We start from the raw sequence: 11625 nt of genomic DNA, 5'->3' as shown, positions 1-11625 counted from the left end.
AGATAGAGAGAGGCTGGGAGTATGGATTGACCTACCAAATTCCATGCCCATCAGAGAAGCAACAGAAACCAGACCTTCTATCTTCTGTACCCCATAAAGAATTGTGGTTCATACTCTCAAAAGGGTAAAGACAGTGAAGTTTCCAATGGAGGGGATGGAAAGGAAATTCTGGTGGTGGTGTTATGGAAAAGTCCATTTTACAGCTCTGGAGCGTTACAGCTATGGTGTAGCCAAGAAGACTGAGGCATTGGGGAATTACATTTGTCTCACACCTGCTTGAGGGATCATGTGGGTTCAGACCACATCTGACTGTTCTGCTCTTGTAAGCAGCTTTCATCCATTTCAAACTGGGTACAGTGCTAGTTGATTGGTTACCAGGCAGGATCGAAAAGAGTGCAATATGTCTGGTTACAAAATAAACTAAATCAAAGAGTATGAGTGGATTGACTACAATTAGAGTCTTCTGGAAGTGTACAGATTGTTACATACAGAATTCACAAAATGTGCTGGATTACTCAACTACTCATTTCAGTGGGAATTGGATGGAATAATACCCCTGTTATCTTACACTCTTGTTAATAATTATTAAGTTACTATTATTTTTTTTAAAAATTGTTGGATATAGACTGAACTAGATTGAGGGATTTCCCTTCTATTTCTTTCTTTCTTTTTTTGTTGTAGTGTTTTGATCATGAAAGTGTGCTGAATTTTATTGATTTTTATTTTTTTTAATATTTATTTTATTTATTTATCCCCTTTTGTTGCCCTTGTTTTCTTGTTGTAGTTATTGTTGTTGTCGTCGTTGTTGAATAGGACAGAGATAAATGGAGAGAGATGGGGGAAGACAGAGAGAGGGAGAGAAAGATAGACACCTGCAGACCTGCGTCACCACTTGTGAAGCAACTCCCCTGCAGGTGGGGAGCTAGGGGCTCGAACCGGCATCCTTACGCCGGTCCTTGCGCTTTGTGCCACCTGTGCTTAACCCACTGCGCTACAGCCCGACTCCCGCTGAATTTTATTAAAGACTATCTCAATATCTATTGAAATACTCATAGAGTTTCTGGTTTTCCTTTTGTTAGTATGATGGGTTACATTTACTGATTTTCATATATTGAACCATGCTCATATCTGGGGATAAATCCCATTTGGCCATTGATCGTTTTAGTGTACTGCTATATCTGGTTTGCTAGCATTTTGTTCAATATCTTGGCATCAAAAATAGCTTAAGGGACCAGGTGGTGGTGCATCTGGTTAAGCATACACATTACAGTTCACAAGGATCCAGGTTCAAGCCCCTGGTCCCCACCTGCAGGGGGAAAGCTTCAGGAGTGGTAAAGCAGGGCTGCAGGTGTCTCCCTGTCTCTTTCCCTCTCTATTTCCCCTCCCGTCTTAATTTCTTTCTGTCTCTATTTAATAATAAATAAAGAGAGAAAGGGGGAGGGTGGGAGGGAGAGAGAGAACATTAAAATATATATTAGTTTATCAAGGATATCAGTCTATAGTTTTCTTTCTTTTTTTTCCTGTTGTATGTCAGTTTACTTTTGGTATCAGAGTGATGTTGACTTAATAATGTTTAGGGTCTGCTTAGGAAAAGACTCCTCTGGAGGAAGGACATTAGCAGCCCCTCTCCCTGTACCCTGCAAGTAGCCAGGAAGAGGAGCAAGAGGCACCAAGATATTCATATCCTGTACCAGTATCTCCCTTTCCACCTGACTGTTAAAGGCTAAAATGCAGACAAATGGCTGAAGTAAATCCCCTCAGGGTTCCACACATCCCTACCCCAGAACTCCTAGAGGGATAAAGAATAGGGAAGCTATCAAGGGAGGGGATTGGATATAGACCTCTGGGGGTGGGTATTATGTGGAAATGTACCTCTTTTATCCTATAGTCTTGTCAATATTTCCATTTTATAAATAATTTTTTTTAAAAAATTAGAAGACTAAGGAATATGGGGGCCATTGCTGCTCTCTTTTTCAGGGGTCTGCGTGCCTCTAAAGTGTGTATTTTTCTGTCTTTTCTACCCTTGCTTTGTCTCAATAAGCACTTATTTCCCTGAAACATGGCTATCATGCTTGTGATTCTTCCATGTATGTGTCAGTCTAGAATTCTACTAGTTGAATTTAGAGGGAACTTTTCTGCTCTTTGCCCTGTTTCCTCTTACTCCCTGCTACAATAGAAAGAGATAGGATAAGTCCTTTGTCTTTAATATTCTAGAAGAGCTTACAACATATAGGTATTAGCTCTTCCTTAAGGGATTTTTTTTTTTTTTTGGCAGGGTATGGTGCACTTTATTGATGTTAGGTGACAATACAGGACTCTCTGAGCCCCTCCCCTCCTTCAGAGGGTCTGGGATGGAATCTGGAAGCCAGGAGATCCTTGGTGTTAGATGATTGGGGAAGGACCCCCCCCAAGCAAGGGCTGCTTTCCCTCCCCTGGGGTGGCAGATCCATCCAGAGGGCTCACTCCTTTGAGGCCATGTAGGCCATCAGGTCCACCACGGTTGCTGTAGTCAAACTCATTGTCATACCAGGAGATGAGCTTGACAAAGTGGTCGTTGAGGGCAATGCCCGCACCGGCGTCAAAGGTGGAGGAGTGGGTGTCACTATTAAAGTCACAGGAGACGACCTGGTCTTCGGTGTAGCCTAGGATGCCCTTGAGGGGACCATCAGAAGCCTGCTTCACCACCTTCTTGATTTCGTCATACTTGGCCGCTTTCTCCAGGCGGCAGGTCAGAGCCACCACAGACACGTTGGGGGTGGGCACACGGAAGGCCATGCCAGTGAGCTTCCCATTAAGCTCAGGGATGACCTTGCCCACAGCCTTGGCGGCACCGGTGGAGGCAGGGATGATGTTCTGGGCAGTTCCTCGGCCGTCACGCCACATCTTCCCAGAGGGGCCGTCCACGGTCTTCTGGGTGGCGGTGATGGCATGGACTGTGGTCATGAGTCCCTCAACGATGCCAAAGTTGTCATGGATGACCTTGGCCAGTGGAGCCAGGCAGTTGGTGGTGCAGGAAGCGTTGCTGACAATCTTGAGGGAGTTGTCGTACTTCTCATGGTTCACACCCATCACAAACATGGGGGCATCGGCGGATGGGGCAGAGATGATCACCCGCTTGGCACCACCCTTCAGGTGAGCCCCAGCCTTCTCCATGGTTGTGAAGACCCCAGTAGACTCCACGACGTACCAGCATTACCCCACTTGATGTTGGCGGGGTCTCTCTCCTGGAAGATGGAGATGGGTTTTCCATTGATGACAAGCTTCCCGTTCTCCGCCTTGACACTGCCCTTGAATTTGCCGTGAGTGGAGTCATACTGGAACATGTAGACCATGTAGATGAGGTCGATGAAGGGGTCGTTGATGGCAACGATTTCCACTTTGCCAGAGTCAAATGCGGCCCGGGTGACCAGGCGTCCGATGCGGCCAAATCCATTCACGCCGTCCTTCACCATGGTGTCTCCGGAGGCTGGCGCTGCGAAGAGAGAAGCGGCTTCTGAGGAGCAGGAGCACAGAGAGCCCCTTAAGGGATTTTTAAAATCCCTTTGTAAAACCATCTGGGCCTGTACTTTTATTGTTGGGTAGGATCTTGATGACTGCTTCAATTGATTGTAATTGGTCTATTCATACCTTCTAGTTCTTTCTAATTCAGTTTGGGGAGGCTATATGTTTCTGGGAACTCTTCCATTTATTCAAGGTTATCTAGCTTCTTGTACAGTTGTTCACAGAAACTTTACACTATACTTTGGATTTCTGTGGTGCCTGTAACAACTCTTCTTTCACTTACAATATGATTTATTAGGGTCTTCTTCTATTTATTTATTTTTACCTCCAGGGTTATTGCTGGGGCTCGATGCCTACACTACAAATTCACTGCTCCTGGAGGCTTTTTCCCCCCTTTTGTTGCCCTTGTTGTTTATCATCGTTGTTTGTCTTCTTCTTATTGTTGTTGCTGTCATTGTTGTTGAATAGGACCGAGAGAAATCAAGAGAGGAAGGGAAAACAGCAAGGAGAAGAAAAAGATAGACACCTGCAGACCTGCTTCACCACTTGTGAAGCGACCCACCCCCTGGAGCAGGGTGCTTGAACTGGGATCCTTACCCTGGTCCTTATGCTTTGAGCCATGTGCGCTTAACTCACCATGCTACCCTCTGGTCCCCGGGTATTCTTTTTACTCTTCAGTGATTTTGTCCTAAGTTTTGCCAATTTTGATTTAAAAGAACTTTCTTTCAAATCAAAGGATCCTTTCAAAGAACCAGCACTTAATTTCATTGACCCAATATATGTTTGTTTTATTTTATTTTGGTTGTTATTTATTTCTACCATAATTCTTACTATTTAATTATTTTATTCTTCTGTTTACTTTAGATTTCTCTTTTAAATTTTTTTTTATTTAAGAAAGTATTAATTAACAAAACCATAGTCTAGGAGGGGTACAAATTCCCACCACCCAATCTCCGTATCCCATCCCCTCCCCTGATAGCTTTCCCATTCTCTATCCCTCTGGGAGCATGGACCCAGGGTCACTGTGGGTTGCAGAAGGTAGAAGGTCTGGCTTCTGTAATTGCTTCCCCGCTGAACATGGGGGTTGACTGGTCAGTCCATAATCCCAGTCTGCCTCTCTCTTTCCCTAGTAGGGTGTGTCTCTGGGGAAGCGGAGCTCCAGGACACATTGGTGGGGTCTTGAGTCTAGGGAAGCCTAATCGGCATCTTGATAACATCTGGAACCTGGTGACTGAAAAGAGAGTTAACATACAAAGCCAAACAAATTGTTGAGCAATCATGGACCCAAAGGTTAGAATAGTGGAGAGGAAGTGTTAGGGGGGTACTCACTGCAAACTCTAGTGTACTATTGCTTTCAGGTATATATTTTGCAGTAGTTTATGGATATGTGTGAACATCTGCTCTCTCTCACAGAAACTGGTGTATATCTAGGTTTTGGGACTTTGTTAGAAAGTGAACCACCTGAGATGAAATTAGAGTATACTATGAAAGGAAAGGTCTCACCCGAGTAATGAAACTGAAGGGTTGTCATTCCACACCTGAAGTCTCTGGACACAGTCTGAAGTGAAGCATGTTGAGGTGGCAATCATTGTGTTGTTTAGGCTGTGATTGGCAGATGCAATATTATTTGATATGGATTGGGAGAAGTATGTGGGAAAGTGGGCCCTATCCAATGGTTCCAGGACTGGGGGAAGTAGAGGCTCTATAGTGGAGATGTGAGGTTCCTGCTGTCTTAGGGTTCAAAAAGACAATCAATAGTTAATGTTATCATCACATTATTTGGTAATTGGGTTAACTTTGAAAAGTCCTTTTGTTAGGGTTTGCTGTATAGTACCCAGTATCTTGTATATAGCTGTGCTATTGGTTGCTTCTGATCTACTTGGTCTAGGCTTTTGAGAGAATCTGCATATCAATTACACAGCCTATATATTGAAAAGATTCAGTCTGTGTTTCAAAAACTTCGAGACATACAATTAATTTTCCCCCTCTCATATTAATTAACTAGTGATTTATATGACTACATTTTACTAGGAGTGTACATAAACACCATTCCTACCACCAAAAGACTGTGACCCATCCCTCCCACCCACTCCCACCCCCCACACTCCCAGGAAGCTGCATGTCTACCCCTCACCACAGGGTTTTTACTTTGCTGCCCTACTTACAATTTGGTCAGGTCCTGCTTTTAGTTTCCCTTTCAGATCTTCTTTCTCAACTTCTGTTGATGAGTGGGATCATCCCATACTCATCTTTATCTTTCTGACTTAGCTCACTTAACATAATTCCTTCTAGCTCTGTCCAAGATGGGTCAGAGAAGGTGGGTTCATTGTTCTTGATAGCTGCATAGTACTTTAGATTTCTTTTGTTCTCCTTTTCTTTATTAGTTTTTAATTTTTTTCTATTTATTTATTTATTTATTCCCTTTTGTTGCCCTTGTTTTATTTTTGTAGTTATTATTATTGTTGTTATTGATGTTATTGTTATTGGGTAGGACAGAGAGAAATGGAGAGAGGAGGGGGAGAAGGAGAGAGGGAAATAGAGAGAGAGAGAGAGAGAAAGACCTGCTTAACTGCTTATGAAGTGACCCCTCTGCATGTGGGGAGCCAGGGGCTCGAACCGGGACTTTGATGCTGGTCCGTGCACTTTCCGCCATGTGTACTTAACCCACTGTGCCACCTCCCGGCTCCCTTCTTTACAAAAATTCTATAATTCTACACTGTTCTTTTTCTAACTCCCTAAGTGTGCACTCAGATTGTTTGAATTTTTTCTTTTTTCCTTATTTATGCTTGCATGGCTATGAATTTTCCTATTAGTACTGCCTTAGCTGTATCTCAAATATTCTGATAGCTTGTGTATTTATTTTCATTTATTTTGAGCAACATTTTAATTTTTCTCTTTGACCCAGTTGCTATAAGCAGTACACTGTTGAGTTTTCATACTTAAGGATTATTTAAGACATTTTGTTTGCTGCTGAATGTTAGATTAATTCTGTTGTAGTTTGAGGAGATGGTTGGAATTACTTCAATGTTCTTGAACTTAATGACATTGTCTTTGTGGCCTAGCATATGGTCTATCCTTGAGAGTGTTTCAGTGCATTTGCGAACAATTTTGTATTCGTCATTTTCTGGAGTGAAGAGATCTGAAGCTGCCTATTAGGTCTAAATTACCTATTGCTTCATTTAAATCATCTCTTTATAATCATCTTGGACAGAGCTTGGAATCATGTTAAGTGAGATAAGTCAAAATGTGAAGCATAAATATCAGATGATATCACTCACAGGTGAAACTTAAGAAACAAAAACAAAAAGTGAGAATACAAAATAAAACTTGGACTGGGTCTGCTATATTGTACCAAAGGATGGGGTTTTGGGGGAGACGGTGTATAATGCTAAGAAAGAGTCCAAGTTGGGCATGGGAATGTGCAGAAACCTATCACAAGGAGGAGATATGATACTCCTGTGCCAACACTAATTCATTAATTCCCCAATAAAGAAAGAAAGAAAGAAGAAGAAGAAGAAGAAGAAGAAGAAGAAGAAGAAGAAGAAGAAGAAGAAGAAGAAGAAGAAGAAGAAGGAAGAAGAAGAAGAAGAAGAAGAAGAAGGAGGAGGAGGAGGAGGAGGAGGAGGAGGAGGAGGAAGAAGGAGAAGAAGGAGAAGAAGGAGAAAAAGAAACAGAAAGCAATTTTAAGTAAGCCAATAGTAGCTCAAGTTTATAACTAATATGAAATTAAAAGACTATACTTAGTTTAATGGCCACTTTTATTCTTCATTAAAGTAGGAAATAGTGATAATTTTAAACAGTTGAGATGATTAATTTTTCAATTGGACAAAAAACTAACTGCTATCAATAGTGCTAGATATGGAAAAGAGAAGATAAGTAGAGATAATAGACTCACAATTAGTCAATTTGGTGGGGAAAAAAATTGGCTATCTACTGATGTCACCTCTCCAGAGACTTCCTGGGCTGTTCCCCAGAGGCAATCTAACTAACCACGCATAGCTGAACTGAGGATAATGAGTTACATGGGGCAGGGAACTCTTGGGGCTACTAAAAATAAACATATCTTTAGGTATCTTAGTCTCTAAAGCATGAACTCTGATATTGGTGGCTTATAAAAACATCCTTCCAAATTAATACTAGCCCTTTTATTCATGGGCAGATTTCATAGAATTCACAAATAACAACTTCTGACTAGTAATAGTTTTCCACTCTAAGTTACATTCCTTTGTTGCAGAGAAGCACTCTAATAAACAACTGGACAATCTTCCTAAGAAATCCTGGGATCACACAAGTTATGCTAATAGATTTTTTTTTAATGTGGATTAACTTTCGCAGAGTCTGAGTGAGTAGGGTTTTCTCTTCCTTGTTTTTAAGGACTAGTCATGTTCATGGGTTATCTTTTGCAATCTTGGTACATTTTTAACATGGATCTGTTATTTATGCTGAGAATTCCATTCTGCCACCTTCTTCCCTTAACACCTTCCTTCAGGATTTGTTTGCCTGATATTATCATTCCTATAAATATGCCAATCTTTTAGTTTCATAAACTTGTAATGGTCCTTTGAAATCATCTTGCTTCTCCATAAGGTAGCAAAATACCTCTAATCTTTATTGTTCTTCTGTGGAAAAAGAGACATATTCTTGTGTGTGTTTCTTTTATTTTTATTAAATTTTAAATGTTATTGATGAAATGATCTTTGGTTGTAGGTACAAAATTTCACAATTTCTTCAAATATGTGCCTACACACCTTGCCCACTACCAAAGTGCCATCTCCCTCCAGCACATGGGGGATGGGCTACCAACTCAGTCACCTCCCCATTAGTATGTTCAGGTCTGCTGATAAAGACTTTGAATCTGCTGCTACAGTTCATAGCTAACTAAAGTTTTACCATGTATTTTCCCCTGTATTTGTTTCTTAAATCACACCTTTGACTGAGATCATCCAGTATTCACTCTTCTCTTTTTGGCTTATTTCATTTAACATGGTTCTTTCAAATTCCATTCAAGTCATTAGGTGTATTCTTAGTCTGATATTCATTTAAATGATTCAAATGTTACCTGAAACTCTACCTTTACTCCTGATTCTTCACTCCCAACAATATGATGGTGTTACTTGCAGGATTGGTATCAAGGCATGAGTTTGCTTTTTATCTGAAGTTCTAGACTGGAAGAGGAATCTAAACTTTGGATAACTTTTATAACCCTGCACTAGCAAAGAAAAAAGATACAAGGGTTTTCTTTCAATTTAACCTTAGGTGCTAGGTTTTGCAATCATGCATTCTGTATTTATGTTTTAGATCTGTAAAGTCTAACAAAAATGTTCACGAGAGCAGCTTGCATTGGATGTTCATGCCAAGTAAGTAGAATCAGTCTTTTCTATAATTATAAAGATCTGTTATCAATGTACTAATAGCAGTAAGAGAAATAACAACTTTATTAATAGGAATCTTAACTGTTATGGTCTCAATATACCACAATTGTAAAATTGCAGTAGAATTGACCCATGTGTTTTAGGTTTAGCATTGCATAACAGACACTGTAAGAATCACAGTAATTTAACAACATGATTTTATTATACTATTGTTATGGTCTGAAATGTGTAGCTCACTCTACTCCACACACACGCACACACAAACACCCCAAAAAAGTATAACGTGTTGAAATCTTGATCTTTATTTCTGTGAATATGACCTTACATGAATACAGGGTCTTCAAGATATTAAGAAGATATACTCAGTGAGAGTGGGCCCTAATCCATTATGATTGCTATTCTTATAAATAAAAGAGACATTGACAAAAAAATCTATATAATATGGAGAGAGACTGAACAGCTACTGCTACAAGAAATCCTAGAACTGCTAGTAATTCACCAGAAGACAACAACCTAAGTTTGAACTAAAACTTAGTTCAAACAAAACTGTTAGATAATGGATTTCTTTGGCCTACATCCATATTGTCACAACCATATTGTGACAACCCTAAGAAAATAATACAGCGTAATAAAATTTATATTAAGGTATCTATGCTAAATATTTCTACTACTATCTTTGTAATAGATTTTTATATATACTTTCTTGGTTCAGGTCACATATAAGCATCACTGAGAAGGAAAAAAACTCATGTTTTAGGATTATCTATGAGATGTTTCTAAGATCTCTGAGACATAACAGCCTAATTGAAATACTGTAAGAGGCTTCACCTGGACACTACTATGGATTGTAGGTACTCCTCCACTGTGACTCTTAAAGCACAAGGTTAGAGAGAGGAAAGCCAAGGTAAGTACCAAAAAAATCTTATAGCAAGCTCCAAAAACCAGTATCAGTTATATTTTCCTGTATACTTTGACAAAAAGATTTGACAATCTGAAAAAGATAGAAATTAAAAACCATGCTGTCACTAAAGAATATACAATAAGTATATTTTCAAAATATGATCATATACTTTCTCTCAGAATACTAATTTGTTCTTTGTATTTTATTAAAAACTGATAATTGAGGCAGGCAGTGATGCAACAGTAAAGCACACAAGTTGCCATGCTTGAGGAACTGAGCTCAAGCCTCTAGTCCCTACCTGAAGGAGGGAGGCTTCACTAGCAATAGAACAAGCTGTAGTGTCTTTTTCTTAAACCTACCCCATTTCTCTCTATTTCTATAATAAATTTTATAAAATAAAGTGAAGGACATAGTAAACCAGGAGTTGTGGAGAATTATATAGGCACTAGTGAAAACCCTAGTTGCAAAAAAAAAAAAAAAAAAAGAAAGAAAGAAAGAAAAAAGAAAAGATAATAACATCATTTTTTTCATTAAGAAGTAAAAATATTTAGGAATTAGGGTGAGAAGCAGCTCTTAATATCTCAGTATTAATTTATACTTATTTGTTTTTCTGTTCCACAGTCTTATGCATCTGTGATTTTGTTGCTTTAAGACTGGCTTTTTTTATTACTATTTTTTTTAGTAGAGAGAGCAAAGAAGAGATAACACAGCATTAGTCCTTTCCTTAGTACTTTGCTATTCCGGTGTGGTGGTGGGATTCAAACCCTGGTTCTGTGCCTGGTGAGACATTCACCTTACTAGGTGAGTTCTCTCTTATCTCTAAAATCTCAACATTTACTAAAGATAGACTTATAATTGTAACACAAGTATCCCAATTCCAGTATTATCCCATTTTAGAATTTACTATTCCAAATTAGTTTATACTCTTTAACACTATAGTAATAACTATCAGCAAAACAAAACTGAAAAATTATAAGAAACACTAAGAATCCAGTAGTGACTTGGCAGAATACTCTCTAACCTGATCATGGATTTTGGCTAAAAGAAAAGTGATGTTTACAAGAGAAAGAATCCCGCCTGTCATCAACAGAACATTTAAATGAAACAAAATCTGAAGTGTCAGTACAGTCTACTAACAGTGGTTGACAGTTCACTTTCTACAGTCTATTTCAGTCTTTAAATTCTTCCATATTTTTATTTATTCAACAATTACATTTATTGTTCTACTATATGACAAACTTTTCCCAAATTTATGGTAATATTATGCAATATCACTTATTAAGGATTTATTATTAAGCTCACATCATGGTAAATGTGTGTGTGATTTATGTGAGAGAAGAAAATATATATAAAAAGGTTTATCTCTCAGAATAAATTCAATGCAGAGCTATTCTTTTTCCCTCCTTTTCTTTCCTCCTCCTCCTCCTCTCCCTCCTTCTTCACCTCCTTTTAGAGGTGGAATCTCACACAGGCTCCAAGGTTAATATTTTCATTAAGATAGAGAGGTAGAGTGAGAGGGAGATATATCACAACACCAAAGTTCCTCTACATGACAGTCCCATGTGGTGCTGGAGCTGAACTTGGACTATGGGCGGCCAAGCCAGATCCCACTTCTCCTCTCCCCTCTTCTACCTCCCTTCCCTTCCCTTCCCTTCCCTTCCCTTCCCTTCCCTTCCCTTCCCTTCCCTTCCCTTCCCTTCCCTTCCCTTCCCTTCCCTTCCCTCCCCTCCCCTCCCCTCCCCTTCCCCTCTTCTCTCCTTTCCCACTCCCCCTCCTTTCCTTTCCTTTTTAAATTTCCTTTCCTTTTTTATTTTTTTCCTTTTCTTAATTTCCTTTCTTTTTTAATCTTCC

At 39.5% G+C, this 11625-nt stretch overlaps 1 pseudogene; it reads right to left on the bottom strand.

The window, feature by feature from the left end:
* Positions 1-2260: 2260 nt before the first annotated feature.
* LOC103123920 (glyceraldehyde-3-phosphate dehydrogenase-like) lies at positions 2261-3512 on the bottom strand (annotated as a pseudogene).
* Positions 3513-11625: the final 8113 nt, after the last annotated feature.

Source organism: Erinaceus europaeus, chromosome 4 (genome assembly GCF_950295315.1).
Source record: "Erinaceus europaeus chromosome 4, mEriEur2.1, whole genome shotgun sequence".
Classification (NCBI taxonomy): Eukaryota; Metazoa; Chordata; class Mammalia; order Eulipotyphla; family Erinaceidae; genus Erinaceus; species Erinaceus europaeus.
Note: the sequence above shows the minus strand (reverse complement) of the source record. Positions and strands in the feature narration are given on the sequence as shown.